Source organism: Chinchilla lanigera, unplaced genomic scaffold (genome assembly GCF_000276665.1).
Source record: "Chinchilla lanigera isolate Chin_1 unplaced genomic scaffold, ChiLan1.0 scaffold00052, whole genome shotgun sequence".
In the NCBI taxonomy this organism is placed as follows: Eukaryota; Metazoa; Chordata; class Mammalia; order Rodentia; family Chinchillidae; genus Chinchilla; species Chinchilla lanigera.
Genome location: NW_004955453.1, coordinates 1,499,306 through 1,518,804, shown reverse-complemented (window position 1 = coordinate 1,518,804; position 19,499 = coordinate 1,499,306).

Genomic DNA, 19,499 nt, shown 5'->3' with positions numbered 1-19,499 from the left:
AGACGGCCCCACACGGCCTCTGTGTCCCAAGGAGGAGCTTGAGAGGTGAGTTGGGGGAGGGTCGGGATGAGGGGACCCCCACATAGCTGCGAAGTATAGCTGGCATCAAAATGAGAGTGGGGCTGTCCCGGAAAGAAGGATAAACACAAATTATCTGTAAGAGAGTGAGTGTGCCTCGAGACCATGATGTTTTGAAATCAGTCAGACGCAGGAGTTTAAATATTGCATGGTTTCCCTTATATGAGAAACCCAAAGTATAAATAAATCAAAGGGCAAAACAGAAGACAGATAGTAGGAACCTGGGGTATAGATCTTTCGCAAACAGAGACTAAAGGAGGGGGTGGGGGAGGGGACGTAAAAAGAAGAATGTGATCGTTAGTCCGCTGCAAACACGGACTAATGCAAAAAAAAAAAAAAAAAAAAAAAATTAATGAGAGGATGAACTGGAATCCAGGTGTGGAAGTAAAATAAGGTGGTGCAAAGTTGCAAATCTCCCTGGGTGCTTGGGTTGCATTGAGCAAAGTGCTTTTGGGGCCGGCAGCAGCCCCAGCAAGGGAAAACTGGGGGAGGGCCTGCCCGGGTCTCGGCACAGGAGGCTCGAGCTGCCTCCACAGTTTTGAGCAAGACTCAGAAGTAAGGTGAGCAGAGAGGGAGCCTCACGGTTTCCCGGTGGGCAGGGCGCAGCCCCGGGTAAGAGGCGCCTCTGCAAAAACCCAAAGCGTCAGCATCGCTGCTGCCGTCCTGCACAGGCAAGCAGGGCCTGGGCGGCTGCAGGAGGCAGGCAGGCTGCGAGCTGCTTAAAAGGAAGATTACAGCCTTCTCTTTCAGCTGTCTGACCCTGACACATTTTTCTCTCGCTTTTGCTACATTTTTCTTTACTGGACTCCTCTCTCTCTCTCTGTCTCTGTCTCTCTGATTCTCTCTCTCTCTCTCTGTCTCTCTCTCTGTCTCTCTCTTTCTCTCTCTTCTTTCTTTCTCTAATATTATCTGTAACTGGTGCCTCAAAATTTACATGCACGCAGAAATGGACTTAAAGCATTTTTCTCCTCTCCCTTTCTCAGCTATGGCAACCGCTGTCTGCTCAGGGATCCAAACACCTTCCCTCAATTCTGTAGACAGTTTCTCTGGCTTCAAGATAATTTTCTTTCAAAATTTAAAGGACACAAATCCATCAGCTTCTGGGTTTCGATTCTGTGCAGAAGTCTGAAGCCAGGCTGAGTTCTGTCTCTTCAGGCGTTACCTGGTTTGTTCTTATTTGTAATTTAACTGTCACCACCACCTCTTCCCGTGTTTACAGCGCCTTCCTTGTGCCTGAAACACAGGACTGTCATGCTAAGCCTAGGTGTTGGGCTGCTTTGATTCAAATCACTTTATTTTTATTTGTTTGTTTTGATTTAAGGCTTTGTTCTGTTTTGGTTTGGATTTTTCCAGGTGATCTCCCTGTGTAATCCTGGCTGCAATCACAGTCCTCCTGCCTCAGCCTCCCAGAGTGCTGGGATTACAGGCGTGCACTCGAAGCCTGGCATCCACTTTGTTTAGAGAGACGTTTCAGTCTGAAGGTCTAGCTCTATATTTAACTCAAGCAAATCTCTAGTTCTCTGCATTTCTTTTTATTTGTTCTTTACTTTCTGACAGGCACGTGGGTGTCTCAGGAGTCCCTTTCCTATCCCTGCTTTCCCTCTCATTATCTTCACTTCCTCATCTGTTTCATACTTTGGCCGTTATTTTTAGGTACAAGAAAAATTTCTCACTTGAGTCATCTACTTAAGTCGGTGGATTTCCCATCGCACCAAGTCCGTGACTCACTGCTCGCCCTGGGGACTGAGTCTGCTGTTGGGTGTTCCTCTCCACATCCTTGTCTGACCTTGCTGCTGTGTCTGCCCTGTCGCCTTTCACAGGTGCAACACTTTCCTGGATATTTTAAGAAACACAGGAAAAAACGTGCAACGTTTTCTTCTATCCCTTACACAACTCTGTTTCCTGGGGGTGGGGGGATTGGCTTTGCTTTCCTTTGAAGTCATTGGTTTCATTGGCTAGTGATTTTCTCCACAATATTACCTTCCAGGGCTAATTATTTTCATCTCGGTTAATTCTTGTAAAGGATGTTCCCTGGTGGTCCACTCTTGAGAATCAAGACGGATCCTGATGCATACTATTTGTGCATCCCTCCCAGGGTCTTTCTGACCCAATGAGACATGTACAGAGCAGGCCAGAGCAGGAAGAGATGGAGGAGGAGCCTGCGCCCGCCTCTCTGTGTTTCCTTGGACCTCACCAACCAATACTAAAACATCCAAAGTATCTTGATGCAGCCATGTTTATGCTCTTTAATTTTTTAAATCAATGGATTAAACTGTGTGGATGGATTAAACTGTGTGGCTTCCAAGCATGTGTGCACTGCGGAATGACCACATCGAGCTGATCAGTATATGCATATCTCCCATAGCTACCGTTTTTGAGCTGAGACTGCATCAGCTTTCTCAGAATATAGTAATTACTGTCACCGTGTTGTGCAGAAGATCTCCTGAACCAGTTGCTCCTGTCTCACTGAGACTTTGTGTCCTTCGACCGCTTCCCCAGCTTCTCCTTGCTATACACCTGGTCCTAGCAATCAGTATTCTCTCCACTCCTCTGACAGCAGCTCTTTAGATTCCACCTGTGAGTGAGATCGTAGGATATTTGTCTTTCCATGTCTGACTTATTTCACTTAATATAATGTCCTGCAGGTTCATCCATTGTGAGAAATAGAAAAATAGGCAGTCCGTTTTCATTTGGCTTTATGTTTGGATGAAAATTTACTAAGACTTAAAGCGATTATTTTGAGCAAGAGGGCTTGACCACAAAAGAATGACCCCCACCCAGAAAGTCCCGGAACAAGATGCTAGAACCAGATAATGGGTAAGCAAGAAACCTTCCATAATCAAAGGAACACACAGAGAAGGGCGAGATTTCTGAAGACCTGAGGGGAGCTTAGATGGCAGTCAGAAAGATCGTACCATCCCCAACCTCAGCCGACGAGGAGAGGTGGAAAGGAGCTCACTAGCTCAGGGATAAAAGCCACTGCTTGTTTGAATCAGATGTACCTCCCTAGGGACACATGCCATTTTTGCAGAACTGCCATTAAAGTTTTACTTCCACTGACTTCACATCTCTGAATCCATATTTTGGGGGTTTGGACCGTGGGCTTCTCCCATATCCATGTTTTCACAAACAGCATCTTGCCTTTTGATGGCTAATGATATTTCACTGTGTCTATATGCTCTATCCATTTGTCATTGCTCTGATCTGGGTATCTTCCAACAGCCTCATATGTTTGGAAGGTGCCTGGATCATGTGGGTGCTATACTCACTGGTGGCTATCTTGCTCTTAGGAAGTGGGATCTGGGGGCTGGGGATTTAGCTCAGTGGCATAGCACCTGCCTGGCAAGTGCAAGGTCGTGAGTTTGATTCTTAGTACCGGAAAAAAAAAAAAAAAAGAAGAAGTGGGATCTGGTTAGAGGTGAGCCACTGGGAGGTATGGCCAGGAAGGGCTGATCTCCCTCCCCTCCCTGGCACCTCCCTTCTCTCTCTGCTTCCTGCTGTCATGATGTGAGCAGCTCTCTTCCACCCAGGCCCTTCCACCATCCTGGTTCTGCCATAGAGCCAACCAACCATGGACTAAACCTTCTAAAACCATGATCTGGTATAACCTGTTCCTCCTTTAAGTTGTGGATGTCGGGTGTTTTGTCCCAACAACAAGGAAGTGACTAAGACACCATTCACCTACTGATGGACACAGGTGGACTCCATATTTTGAAAACTGTGAATCAGAACTTTTACAAAAATGTCTCTGATGTACTTGTTTATGTAAGTGAACATTTTGGAATACAGGGGTTACCTCTGAGAAGGTAGGCCAGGAGGGGCCAGGAGGCAAGAATGAGGTAAGATATTTCACCTCTGTCCTTTCCTGCTACCAGAGCTTTTACAACTCAATATAATGATTTTCTAATTTTATTTAAGACTTGTAAATACATAATGCTGTAATGAGAGCTTCACAAAACCAGTCTTTTCATCTCAAGTCTGAGAAGTATCTAGAAATGCCAGGGCAAGGTGGTGCATGCCTGTAATGCCAGTACCACTCGGAGGCTGAGGCAGGAAGATCGCCATAAGCTCCAGGCCAGGGCTACACAGTGAGACACTGCCTCAAAAAAAACAAAACAAGAAAAAAGAGAAGGAGATGTTTCTAAAAGTTTGGTGACTGGATAAATGGCACACTCTCAAAAGTATGCGGGGTGTCATGGTCTGAAAGATTTCAAAGATCTAACATTCTAAACATGGCTTTTACCAGCAGGTAAAAATAGAGGCTTCCATACTATTTGAGTTTTGTTGGATAGAAGTTTCATCCCTCCACCTAGTGTGAAGGACTTGGTCTAAAATCACTGGAAAAGGCTCCATTGGTGGAAATGCTGAAATTGACCTATGTGAGGTGCTAAATTCTTGCCTAGTTGTGGTTCTGGATCAAAAACCCAGAAAAGAGTGCCGATGACACCTCCACTCAGGGAAACCCAAGACATAGGATAGTGCGGGGCAGGTGGGAGAATGGCAACGTGACAAACCGGTTCCTGCCTGCTCCTTACAGATTCTCTCTATTCCACTCTCTTCCCTTTTCCGTGCCCCCCAACAGCCCTCTCTTGGGGTCACAAGACTCCTTCCACAGTGACCAGGGCCACAGCTTCTCTGTTCACAGCTAGAAAGACAAAGATAAATGTGCTGAGCTTTGCATTGCTTGGGTCACCCCTGAACCCATCCCTGGGTCTAAGAGGCTGAAAGGTGCTGTGGGACCTTGGCCAGCACCAACCACTCTCGCAAGGGGAGGACCAGGATAACTGTTATTGGCTGAGTTCTATCAGGACAGATCCTAAAGCCCAGCAAGAACCAATCCCAAATAATTCTAAGCTTCAGACCAAGTGAGAGAGGGCTGGGTGTTGTTGGGAGTTTTCCATGAATGGAAAGGAAGAAAAGGCCAAGGTGTGCTGAGTCTATATAGGAAGAGAACAAGAGTTTTTATTATTGAATTTAACCCTGACAACAATCCTTCTAGGTAGGTACTGTTATTCTTATTTTACAGGTAAGGAAATTTTAGCTCAGAGTGTGTGAGTCATTTACCTAGGGTCACACAGCTCATGTACATCTATGCTTATCTCACTGGTTTCAGGTACTGCTTGGCATAGCTTATTAATGACCCTAAAGCCCATCCCAGTTCATCATAGAAAGTACATTTTATATCCTACTCCTCTGAGTTTTTGTTATTGCTATTGTTTAAAAATCATGTATAAATATAAAATGTGTGTGTGTGTGTGTGTGTGTGTGTGTATATATATATAGTTTAGACAAAATCAGAAGGAAAACTCAGTTAAGCATCTTCTAGCCATTTTGTGTTATCAGATTCTGGCCCCAAACCAGATCTCAACAATGAATCATAGCTGATGTAATGTGCATCTCAGTACAGCTATTATGTGGTACCCAGGTGCACTGAATTTTTCGGTATGAAATCAGATCACTGCACTTGTCCCAGGTGAGCAATTATGATGCCATGAACTAAGCACTTGGATGAAGTTCAAAGAGCTGAGAACAAGTAATGAAAACCAAGGGAAAGCAATCCTGGGGGTTCCAGAGAGGTCACCCAGTCTCTGGTTGGTGTGGAGTCTGGTGGTGAGAACGTGGGAGTCCAGGCTTTCTCTGTTCCCCTGAAACAACAGGATTCTCAGGAGCTGCATAACCTCTGAGATGATGAAGTTTCCAGAAAATCAGCTTCCACTTCTGGGGACTTCACTGAAGGAGGAGTCCCACATCCCCTTCAAACTTTGACCTCCCTGCTCTATTAGAAGCCTTTGGAATTGGACTGACCATCCTGACTGCAATTCTGGTTGGGAAGAGGTAGTAAGCATGTGTGTGGGCAGGTGGTATGGGAGGGAGTGTGTGTCAACACACTAATGTGCAGCTGAGGTCTGCAGCCCTGATGACCCAGCTAAGGGAAGCATCAGCGCCTCCACACCAGAAAAACAGTCAGAGAGAGAAGCTTGGGAAGTGTCAGCTCTCACTGTTCAGGAAGCACTAAAGTTCAAAGCTGCTTCCCATGGGGAAGAAGGGAGCTAGTTCACAGATCTAAATGTCTGAATGACAAGTAAGCAAAGATACATAGAAAAAAGACATGAAGTCCTAAAACTGTACTAAGATCTCTTTTTTTTTTTTCCAAGAGGCTACATGGAAATTCTGTTGTTGAAGTACTTTATTGCTTTTAATTTCATCTGAAAATACCCTCAAACCATTTCAATTCTTTACTTTTACTCAAAATAATTAATACAAATATTCTAATTAATACAAAGCCTAGGATATAAAAAGGGTAGTTTAGGCTAATGAAAGAGAAGTGACATGCATTTTAATGCTGCTTCTCAGAAGTATTAAAAATTATACTCTTAAGTTTAATAGGCTGAAAAAAATCACACCTATTAAAAGATCATGATCTTAACATGATCTTGTTGAAAACACAATGTAACAAGTACCCCATGGATGAAGAGAAGTGGAGATGCTTAAAATATTATTGCTTTACAACTTGCCTTTGGATCTAAGGAGAATCGCCCTGAAAAGTTGCCCCATGCTGTTTTTGAGGCAGCCATATTTTGTAGCATGTGATCTTCACTGCCCAAGCTGATTGGACAGAAGCAGATATGTCCCGTGGGCTAATGGGAACATTGGGATGCAGCTTCCTTAGAACATTGCATAGGCTGTGTGTGTGACCCAGTGAAAAATGAAAACGTGATCCCTCTTCAAAAGGGTGGAGGAAAGTGTCACTAAATGCACTAAGATATAAAGCCTTTTCCTTTATTTTACTCTTTCTCTTGACTTATGGTGGTTTTTTATTTGCTACTTAGTGTCATTTTAAGTAAAGAAAAAAAAAGAAATTTTAAATTATTAGCATGGATTTTACCTTTCCTCTTGGTATTTGCAATTCATTTTAAATGAAATGTTAGTACATTTAATGCCTGTGCAGAATCCCCAGAATAACACAATTTGTATTTTGTAGCTCATATATGCATATATATTTGATTCTTACCAAAGCCTTGGAAATGATGTAAACAAAAATTCCACTGGCTTTATTTTACTGTTGTATTGTTGTTTGTTTTGTTTTTCAAGTGCTAGGGGTAGAACGCAGGGCCTTGTACATACTAGAAAAGCATTTTAACACTGAGGAACATTCTCTGCCCCACCCCTTCTTTTTTTTAAAAAAACAGAGTGTGGCTAAGTTGCCCAGGCTGGCCTCAAATTTGCAATACTCCTTCCTCAGCCTACCCAGAAGCTGAGATGTCAGACTTGTGCCACCCCACCCCACATTATTTTGCTTCTTGATACTCACATTTCTTAGCTCTCTCACTGGGAAATGCTGAAAGGAGAGACTTCCCTTTTTGCCATTCTCTTCTAAGTCCTCATTTCAGCTTATGTGGTAGACTAAAGCAGAAAAGCAATGTGAATAGGAAAGGCCCTGGTCTGATAGCATTCCTTGGTCTTTGTGATTCTTACAGTACCACTGGGTTCTGCCTGCATTTGAAGGAAGCTCTGGATCTAATAGCAAGTGTGGCCTCTTGGGGCCACCTGCATGTCCCTCTGCTTACTTAGTTACAGAGGCAACTCGAGGGCCAAATAAATGCTTGGGACTCAACACAAAAATCATGCTGAAATAATTTCACTTTTCCATGGTTTTTGCTAATACTCTGTGTAGATTGTACTGTGTAAAAATGCATGCCAATTTTTAGAGCTTGAACTTCCTTTTTATTAAGAAAAATCAGTGCTGATATGTTTTAAGCACAGTGATTAAGAATTTGTGGGTGTTGTCTTTAAACTTTAATTGTGTTGCAGATCTAAGTTGACATCATGTCTGGTAATACTCCTATCTTATCATTTTAAATTATATTTGTTTATTTAATAAGTAATAGACTTACAGCACTCCAATCCTTATATTGCTTAAACATGAGATAGAGACAAAACTCTCCCTTCTTCCCCTGCTGGCTTCTCTCTTCCCACTACTTTTCCCAAGTAGAGATCCAGCGTTATCAATCCTTTATGTACTTTCCCTGGGGTTGCTTAATGTACAAGGGGTGATGAAGATATTCAGGAAGTGTTTAAATTTAAAAATTATGCTGGGCATGGTGGTGTGCTCCTGTAGTCCCAACTACTTGGGAGGCTGGGGTGGGAGAATTACTTAAGTTCAGAGTTCTGGGCTACAATACACTATGCCCATTGAGTGTCTGCACTAAGTTTGGCATCAACATGGTGACCTCTCGGGAGTGGGGGATCACCAGGTTGCCTAAAGAGGGGTGAATCAGCCCAGGTCAGAAACGGAGCATGTCAAAAAATTGTTACAGTAAAAGGCACATTGCAACTAATTAATCTCAGAATACTCCCTCTTGCTTCAAACACACGTGTCTTTAGGAGGTGTGATAAATAAAACATGGTGAATGCTGCTACTATGGAAAGGAAGCTCGCAAAATCATTATAGTGTGTCTTCATCTAACTTATTCATCAGACCTCCCGCTGTGTGACTTCTGCCTGTTTCCTAAACTCAAGATGACCATGGGAAGTAAACATTTTGTATCGATTCAGGACATTGAGGCAGCCACAGCAGTGCAAATGGACACACTCATGAAAGCAGATTTCCACTTCCGCTTCAGAAAGTGCCAAGAACAATGGGAAAGAGCCAGAAGTCACACAGCGCCAGGTCCTTTTAAGTGAAGAGAAAGGCAGTGGGAGGTCGGAGATGCAGACCACAAGGCTGAGTGAACACCCTCTGAGACGCAGTCTTTAGGAAGGGGACGAACCCTCACTGGAGCAAGAAACTCAGAGACTGTCACTGCCCACCCTAGTTTTATCTTCCCCAGAATGGGTTGAAAGACCGACCCGAATCCTTTCCAGGCACACGGTGAAGAAGTTGCACCTGTTACAGCTTCTGAGGACCACCAGAGAAGGAATTCTTTTCAAGTGTCCTCCCTATGGGATTTGTGAGAAAATGTCCTTGCTGCCCGAAATCTGACCATACTCATTGCTTGGAGTTTAGCATTTAACATTTGTTCTTGGAGCATTTTCTTTTAAATGAAATACTATTTTAACTGTACAGTTGCATAGAGTGTGATAACTTGATCCACATATACACTGTGTAATGATCAAACTAGGGCAACTAACATTTCCATGTCCTTAAACATTTTCAAAATTTTTGATTAACACATCATAATTGTATGTATATATTGGTTACAGAGTTTTGATGTATTACCTCTCCTGCTGTCAAAAAAATCAAAACCCTGAGTAGTTTTCAAGCCAAAAGAAAACTGGGAGAAAAATATTTTCTACTCTTTGATAATGCCTGGGCTTAATTATATGTTCCTTGAATTGCAGCTTCAGGGAATTTCAAAACACATAATTTAGCCTGCCTCTACCGTATGAAATAGTCTACTGGGACAAATAAGATCTTTGCTATTATATTCAGTTCATCTCGCCCAGAAGGTAGAACCACTAATTCATACTCTCAGGGAGAGGGAGAGAGATTTTGCCTAAAGTAGCTCATTTTAATTTCTGCATTTTCTAATTCTTAACGCTGAGGTTAAGCTTGTAGTTCATGCTGAAAATAAATGTGTATTGCCTAGAGCCAAAGGCAGAAAACCGTGAATCTCTGGAGAGTCACAGACTTTAACCCTTCTGCCTGGAGAGGGTAGGAATGGTGACAAGAAGGTGAACAAGAGACCGAGGGTCAGTGGGCAGAGGAGCCTGGGGAGTGTGCAGAGGGCGGGAAGGCAGCTGTGCACCAATTGGAAGAAAAATATGAGCTACGACTGACTTCCAGCATGTCCGCTGGACACAGCTCTGGTGAAATGAGCATGAGCAGCACCTCTTGCTGGATACCTGCGCACCCACCATCCTGTCTGACTGACAACCAGAGGCAGAGCTCGTGTGGCCCCATTCCACTGCAGGCATGACATGATTCTCCAAGGGTGGCCCCAGTATGAAGTGGTACATCAGGCTCTAAGCCCGTATTTTGAGATCTTGAATTCAGCCCTCTTTTCACTAAATGACAGCTACTCTTTGAATGAGATCAGATCTTTCCCACCTGGGGACACCACCAAGCCAGTGCCCTGTGGGACAAGAGAACCAAGAAAGCTGTCCCAGAGCCAGAGAAGAACTGGAAGGGTGGCGTGGGGTGGGGATGGGAGCCCAGGATAAGGGTGCCATGGGGGCGGATGGGACACGTGGTCTGTACTGTGAGTGAGGACCTCCACCCTGTCTCAGGGGGATAAGGTGAGACCCTGCCTCCTTTCCGGCCCTTGCTTGGAAGGCAGGACATCAGAGTGAAGAAAATGGGTCCACTTTATCTAATAAGTAGGAGAATGTTCTAAATCAAAATGTCAATCAGAAAATTTAAAGGGGGATATATGTGACTTAAGGTGACATCCCTAACTGATATTTCCCAGGGCAAGGCATAGAAAGGGGCACATCTTTGCGTTTGAAACTGGCATCCAGCAGCACCATGTCCCTCTTCAGGGGACACTGTGGGACATGGCAAGCCCCTCCCAGAAGCTGGCCTCTGTCCTCTGTTGCCATGTGCCCCGCGGATGTCACCAAAGGCCAGGTCTCAGGGCAGACAGTGGCCTGGCCCTCCTGTACTAGAAACCCAGCCATAACTCTGGCTTCCCTCCCCTCCCAGGGCCTCCCAGGTGGAGGATGTGAAGGGTCTGTTTTTCTGAGGGCTGGAGTGCGTCATGTGTGCGGTTCTGTGTGCTGTATTTGCATATTTCGTTCCTGCTTTCAGGTAGAATAATAAATTCAGCCTCTGCTCACTAGAAACTCCACATAAATTATTAGCCAGCCTGTGTTCAGTTTTGTGCTCAGGTGAACCTTGCCCCAATTTCAGCTGCTGTCACCGCCACTGCTCTGTGAGAATGAGCTCAAGACCCCCGCCTTTGAGGACTGCAGCCCCTGGGCCAGGCCGGTGCCAGCCCTGGGAGGTGGGTTTCCAATGGCTGAAGGGGCAGTGCCAGTGGGATGGTGAACTGCACAGGGGCTGGTGTGACCGAAGCTAAACCTAAACACGAGTGAAGGGCAGCCGCGGGCTGGGGAGAGCTGCCCGGCAGTATCATGTGACGCTAAGGTTTCAGTGACCTCCTCGGGCCACATAGCAGCCTGAGAGATCTAATCATGACAGTAAGTAGCTGTTTATTCTTGAGCCAAGCATAAAAAGTATTAACTTCCTTGTATTAACTAACTTGTGTTAGTTATCATATAGTGGCAGAGAGAAAGTAAAAAGATTCTGTGAAAGCAAAGTAAATTCACTCCATGTTCTTAAAATTAATAAGGAAGTTGAGTAAGTTTTCAGGGCTGAAACTACCATGGAGAACCAGTGGTGAAAATGAATGAAATCCAGGAGGTGCTTGAAAATAACTGGGCAGGGAGAGGCGGGTTAGGTGGGGTGAGAGAAACCAAGATTAATCCTAAGTTAATTATTCTTGAAGTCTGGTTTTAGGGACTTACAGTTTCCTTATTTCTTCTCTCAAGCTGTAGAAACTTTCGAAACTAACCACTCTAAAAAGTTTTTGTTAACGTCCCCTGGGCATAATAACAATCTTCATAGAACACAAAATTAGATCCACAGAGATAAGATTTGTTGGAAATACAGGATATTCCAGGATAGTTTCTGTAACCATAAAGGTTACAGAAATTCAAATTCATGTGATAAAGAAAAATACTTAAGAAAAGCAATGAAATTTTAAAAACACAATGAAAAATACGTAAGAATAACAATGAAACTTAAAGAACACAATGAATTATTCTGGATATCGAGACACAGTGTAATGATATAATTAAAATAATGTTATTTTGGAATGAGAAAGAATATTATATAAATAGGTAAGCTGGGGATTTAGCTCAGTGGCACAGTGCCAGCCTGGCAAGTGCAAGGTCATGAGTTTGATTCCCAGTACTGGAAAAAACAAACAAACAAACATAAAGGATAAAAATAAAGATTTCACACACACATGTAGAAATCTAGTTTAAAATAGACATAGCATTTCAAATCTTTTCCCTCCTTATTTGGGAGAAATTCAGTTCTTTTTGTTGTTGTTATTTTTTGTCTTTTTGAGACGTTGTTTCACTATACAGTTCAGACTGGCCTTGAACTCACTTTATAGCCCAGGTTGAAATTCAGTTTTTAGTTTGGAAAAAAAAAGTATGGATGTATATTTATTTATATATCAACTTATTTATCGGTGTATCTCTTTTGTATTTTCTTTCTATGACTACATAATGGTATAAAAACCACACCTCTTGGGGCTGGGGATTTAGCTCAGTGGCAAAGCACTTGCCTGGCAAGCGCAAGGTTGTGAGTTCGGTTCCCAATACCCGAGAAAAACAAAACAAAACAAAACAAAATCACGTTTCTCAATATATTTACGTTTTACATTTTTATACCTTTTCATTTGAAAAATATTTAACTAATATTTGTTTATATGGCCCATGTAGGTCAAATTCTACAAGACTAAAAAAGATAAGCAAAAGAACATTCCCACCTGCCCTGTGTCACAGTGTATATTATATATGTGTGTATGTGTATCACACATATGACATGTATGCTTGCTCATATGTGCTTCTGCACTTCGCATACATCTATACTGCAGTTCAAAGACACTTGTCCCTGGGGCTGGGGGTTTAGCTCAGCGGCAAAAGCGCCTGCCTGGCAAGCGCAAGGTCGTGAGTTCAGTTCCCGGTACCGGAGAAAAACCAAAAAAAAAAGACACTTGTCCCTGTGACACTCAGACACTGGAACTTAAACCCCGAGGTGAGGGTATCAAAGGGTGGGCCATTGGGAAGTGAGGACTCCAGCCTCATGGGTGGAGTTAGAACCTTGACACGTGAACCCATCTCTTCACCCTCTCTGCCTACCACCTTTCCGCCACGCACAGACACAAAATACAGGACCATCGTGGACACAGAGAGCCTTCACCAGACATCACACACTCTAGCACCTTGATCATTGGATTTGCCCGCCTCCAGAGCTGTGAGAAACACATTTCTATTGTGTATAAACTGCCCAGTGTAAGATATTTTGTTAATGCAGCCCAAAGTGACTAAGACAATGCATGTGCTATGAACATTGTCAGAATCAAAACGGAGTCCCGTGTGTCAGCCCTAACAACAAACCCAGAAAGAAAGCTGGGGTTTGTGAAGGAGGGGACCTCACACACGTGAGCCTCCTAACAAGAACTATCATGAGAGACCCTGCCAGAAGCACAGCCTTGCCCAAAGAGCAGCGCAGCGCTACCAGAAACGCTTCTCTGAGGATGTCTGCCCAGAAACTGCCTGTTCAGTCTCGGACTGACACCACCCTGTTACTGATTCATGTCGCCAGGCAAAATCGTTTCAAAACAGTCTGTGACCCTCTTCATTGTAACTATAAAAATCCTTGTTTCCCTTTGCCTCCCGAACACATCCATAGTTCCCGTGGCACTCGGATTCCATATTACAATGATGCCTATTCGGGAATAGATCCATTGTGTTTGGAGATCTCTCTTTGTTATTTAGCTTGACATCATATACTCAGAGGGAGAGAGGAAGAAAGGGGGAGGGGGAAGAAGGAGACAGGGAGTGAAGGGCAGAGAGAAAGCCCAAAGAGAGGCCGAAGAGAGGGGCCTCTGTTTAAGGCTTCTCCGTGGAAGGCGATTAGGCCCAGGCAGAGCAGCCCTGGGAATCAAGGTAAAGGCCCAAAGCCTCCTGCTGTTGACGGCAGAATGTGCTGGCAGAAAGTGGTGCATGCTGGGGAGAGGCAGCTGTTCAAGGGGAAAGGAAAAGCAGAGACAAACCATGGGTATCAGGAAAGGAGGTCTTATCCTTCACCTCAAGGAGACGCAGCAGAGGCTGCTGGAAGGCCAATGAATGGAGATGGGACATAGCTCAGTAGGTACTGCAGGAAAACCCTTGGCAGGCACCTGGGCACCAGAGCCAAGCAGACATAGAGGCCGAAGCAGTGGGCCCGGAAGTTCAGAGGAGAAACCTGCCTGCCACCGGAAGAGAGAGCAGGTCCAGATGATGTGGACAGGAATTCGCACCTGGGCACCCGTGGAGTCACCTGGGAGCCTCATAACCCTGCCCAGATCAATTAAATAATGATGCAAGTCATTGCCGTTTCTATCAGAAGCTTCTCAGGGGATTCTCCTAAACAGCCAGAGTTGACAACCACTGATGTTTTTGGCCAAGAGGGCAGGAGGCGCTCTGAATCGAGATGAGAACAGGAAGATCTCATCAGAAAAAACCTGTCCGCTTGGCTTTGGCATAGCTGGAGGACATCCCTATGGAGACGCTTGTTCATTCACAGATGTGACCCACCCCAACTGCCACCCCCTGGGGCTTCTGCCAAGGTGAGACAGCACCATGTCAATCGGGTCAGGCTGCAGACACTTATTTCTCTTGGTTCTGGAGGCTGGAGGTCCAAAGTCAAGAGCCGTAGGTAGGTTTCTTTCCAGCACTCTCTCCCTGGCTGCAGGTGCCAGCTTCTCACTGTCTCCTCCCACGGTCCTTCCTCCGACTGTACCTGGGGTCCCTTTCTGTGTCCAGGTCCCTCTTCTTATGAAGACACCAGCCCTGTACGATTGCTGCCCATGGGAGAAGGTCACTTTGACTTAATTCTCTCTTTAAAGACTGTTTCCAAGTACAGTCACACCCTGAGGTACTGGGGCTGCTACTTCAATCTAAGAATGTGAGGGCCTTCATTCAGCCTATAACAATGTCTTCATGGTGGTTGACAGGTCAAGCAGAGGCAGCTTTGCCTCTCTAACCTAGACTTCAAGCCTGGCCTGGGAGATGGGAGGAGCCTGCCCCAGGCCCTCTCTTATCTGAGGACATTCCGGGGGGAGGGGTTCTTGCCCAGTGTATAACATTTATCTCTTTGATGTCCACCTCCACCAGACCATAAATGGACAGGCGGAGACTCTGACAACAGCCATCTCTCCAGGGCTTTTCCTTGAAGCCAAACAACAGTTGTACTCCTTTTACTGAGAGCTTCCTAGGTACCAGGCACAGGGGCCAGATGCACCGTCTCATGGCGTCTTCACCTCAGCCAACCTGCGGTACATCTGCTGTCATTATCTTGGTTTCTGAAGCTGGAAAAACAATTATCTTGGTTTCTCATGATAATGCAATGGCTAAAGCCACTTGGCTGGGCGGTACCAGGCTATGACCTCATCCTATCTCTCATGCTGTGATGTGACCTTCACACTATCCTGCTTTTTTTTTTTCTTTCAGGTGATTCTGGCTAGTTTTGCCCAGAAAGATTGCTAATTCTTCTAGAACTAAAAATTCTTAGGGAAATGCCCTATTAAGTAAGTGTTCTCATAGTTTTCAAACCTTTGCTACCCTACGTCCCCAGAGTCTTTGAAGGTGTTATGCACAGGGCTGTTGGGAGCTGCCAGCTTGGGTGCTTTGTGGGCCTCCTTGGAGCAAGAATGAGGCAGGTTCCTGTGATAAGATGCAGAAGGGAATGGAGCTGATGGGGCCAGAAGTGGCACTGCCTTCATTTCTCCCCTTCTGGCAACACTGGGGCAGGATCCAGATGGTGAAATGGGCTGGATAAACGATGGGGTCCAGGTGCTGTGAAGTGGTCCAGGGCTGTGATCCTGGAATGGATGCCGAGGGAGAGCAAAGTGTCCTGAGAATCCCAGGGTGAGCAACAAGAAAGCAAAGCATCCAGGGAGCTCAACACGGAGTCCACATCTGTGCCCACATCTGTCCCAGCTCCCTGTTGCCCTCAAGAGTGGAACTGCACTGCTAGGTAGATGATAAGTTTCCAACTTCATAGGTGGGATGACTAGCTCAGTGTCATTCCTGGTAAGAGCCCTCTCCCTCCGTATTCCAGATGTTCACTGGGCCACCCGGAGAGAGAAGCAAACAACAAGCATATCCAGAGAGATTAATTACCAGGGAAAGCTGTTAAAAAATGAAAATTACAGAGGAACTGGTGTCACCAAAGTGGGCCTTGCTGTAAGAGTGACAAGCATAGAGCTTTATCTTAGGGAGATGGCATTCTTGTAAGGAAAGCCTGTGACCTAGAGAAGTGGTGCTAGAGATTAACATGGCTTGTCCCCAAGTGTTCATGTGCTGGGAGCTGGCTCCCCAGTGGAACAGCATGGACAGGTGGTGGGATCATTAAGACACAGGGCCCAGAGGGAGGCAATGGTCATGACTCACCTGTGAAGGGATTACCGCAGGTCTCACCAGAGTAGACCTGGTCCCAAGGCAGTGGGTTGTTATAAAAGACAGAGCCTGTCCCACCCTGTCTCTTGCTTCTGTGCTCAGCTGCTCTCTCTCTTGCACAATTTCCAGCTGTGTGATGCAATCTGTCATGGAGTCCTTCCCAGAAGCTGACCCCAACACCATACTCTGAGACCTCCAGAACTGGAAGCTGAGTAAACCTCTTTTCTTTCAACTGTACCAAGCCCCAGATATTTTGTTATAGCAACACCCAACCAACTAAGACAAGTGAACTTGCAGCCTACAAAGGTATTTGCTGAGGAAATTTTAGGTTAAGTACAATGTTTTACAAATAGCTTCTTCTCATCTCCAGTATGCAATAAGATGGAAATCACCAGGTATCTGTGGAAAACATCTCTATGTTAGAAATATTCAGGTATCTCATAAAATTGAATCAATTCACTGCAGGCAAAAAAATTTATCTTACTTGGCCGCTATTTTCCAAACAGGACAAATGCATTCAAAATAAATTTTGTTTCAGTGGCTGCTACAAGAAGCTATACAAATTATTGGCACTATCATAAGTTTTTTTAAGGATAAAACATATAAACCAGAAAGAATAATCCTTATTGCTTAACAAACATGCAGCCAACCTACCTCTAACCAGTATCATCCCTGAGTGTCTTCTCTACTGTGCTCCCAAGGACTCTGTCCCCCGGGCTCCTGCTGCTCCACACAAGTGTCCTAAAGCCCAGGCACGGAGGCTGAAAGTCTGGTAGAGTCGATACCTGACCCAGGTAGGGTTGTGGGAAGGGAGGGGAAGAGCCCAGTCAAATTCACTGGAACTCTCTCCATGGGTGACGCACACCTTTCCAAGGGCCGTGTGTGCCTGAGCTACGTGCAGAGCAGTCCTGCTTTACAATGATTTGACTTACAATTTTATGACCTTACAGTGGGGCAAAAGTGGTAGATACTCAAATCATACTTCACACTGTGAGTTTTGCTTTGTTCCAAGTGAGCCAAGTTTGGCCCAGTACCTCTGGTGATACTGGGTATCACTGGTAAGTCATGGCTCTCCTTCGGCACTGTGATCAGTGCAGAACCAAAGGGCTGTCTACACTGCCGTAGTATCCAAACTATGGCCTACTGGCTGGACACACCTGGCTCTCCTGGGTTATACTGAGTGAAAAGGAATTGTCTTGGGCCCCATATAGAATGTTTAATATAGTTAATGTAAGTAACAGAATTCTTTTTCCTAATTTTTTTTTATTAACACAAGCATGCAACCCACAGGCCACAGTTTGAACATGGCTGCTCTACAATGTGCTGCAGTCAATAGGTGGGTGAATTCCATATCAACGTCTGATATTTTCCATTTACAGGTGTATGGGATGTAAGCTCTTCCCAAGTCCAGGAATATCTGTAATAGACACCACAAAGGGTGTAAACCGCCATTGTGAATTTCTAATATTCTAGTAGGACCAAATAGATAGGTTTCCCTGATTATTCCTTCAGATATGTTCCAGTCTTCTTGTCTGAGAAGGGTCTCTCTATTCTCCAGAGCATTTCCTCTTCTTTGGCACAGACCCAGTGCCACCCTGCACCTAGGGCCACTGCAGGAAGAAGAGGTAGCTGAGACTGAAGGCAGACCTTGGAAGACCAGGAATTTCCCAACACCCCAGGGCCCAGAAAGCCCAGGAATCTTGCCTTACCTCTACTATCCCACCTCTCTTCCCTCTCCTTTCTCTCCAAAACATGGCTCCCTTTTACCTCCTGCCTTTGGCCTATGTTAACAGATGTTCCTTCAGTCTCAAGTACAAAGCAATGTCACCTACACTAAATGGCATTTCACTCTGACGACTGGTCACCCACCACTGACTGAGGCCTCGGTAACCGGAGGTCACCTGCCCTGTGCCTTCCACTCACGCACCCTTGACCCAACCTGGTCCTGCATGGCTAATGTGGGAAACTTTGAGGTCGTGAGATGAATAATAAGTAACCAGAGCAGTGTTTGCACTGCTGAAACTGTCCAGGTGGAACCTGTCGCACAGTCACAAGGCCCCTTCCTAAAGAGAAGAGCTAGCTTTTGTACCAGGTGAACTCAGGTATAGACTAAGACTTCGAGTCTCACCAAAACTGCTGCTGGAAGAAACCTGTGCATTTAACATCTCTCTTTTAAAGAAAAACAACGACTGTTTCAGCCTAACCATCTGCAGCACCCAGCCAAGGCACCTACTGTGGAGTTCTTATTTATTAACTCTTTTAATAAGTGCTATTGATTATCCCCATGTGACAAATGAGGAAAAAAAGAGGAGTCTAGGAACGCTCTGCCCCTCACTTAGGTGTGTGTGTTATGATATATGGAGAAATATATCTTTGGTTTTGTCTCCAGTTCCTGCTACAGAGCTTCTAATACTCTTGGCATTGCCTGATACGTATAAGGGGAATGTGTTGGTCTGTTCATAATAAACCTCTTTCAACCAAACCTGAGCTTGTGCCAGTAAAGTGTCTGTTGGTGGACCCTTGGATGCTTTGTGTGTGTGCATGTGTGTGCTTGCGTGTGTGTGTGTGTGTGTGTGTGTGTGAGTGTGCGCACATGTGCATGCACGCACGTGAGCACACATACAATGCTGGGATTAAGTCCAAAATCTGTGCTCTGAGCTACATCCTAAGTCCTTTTTATATTTTTTTTATTTTGAGGTAGTGCCTTAGTTACTTTTTTCCTTGCTGAGACAAAATACCCATCACCCACAAGTTAAGGGAGGAAAGGTTTATTTAGCTCACAGTTTGTAGAGGTTTCAGTTCATAATTAGCTAGCTCCAAGGCAGGGTGGCACGGCAGACAGGCATGGCAGAGGAGAAGCAGTTCATGGCAGGCAGCAAGTAGCAAAACAAGCAGGGAACATTAACAGTGTCTTTCTGCCCCTTTTATCTTATCCAGGCTACTTAGGGTGGGTAGCACTCACACCCTTAATCACCTTGAGCCTAGCATCGCGTGATGAGTCAATTCCAACATCACATACTCTAGATCCAGCCACCTCTGAAAAAGCCCCACCAATGACCATGTGAGGCTTTGGCAGGGGAGGACATCTAGACAAAAGCCATAATAGGCAGGTCCTTGATAAGTTGCCCGGGCTGGGCTCAAATTTGCAGTCTTCCTGCCTCAGCCTCCAGAGTGCTGAGATTACAGGCATGTGCGGACAAGCCCCACCATTTTTATTTCTTAAAGTCTGACTTTTGTCCATC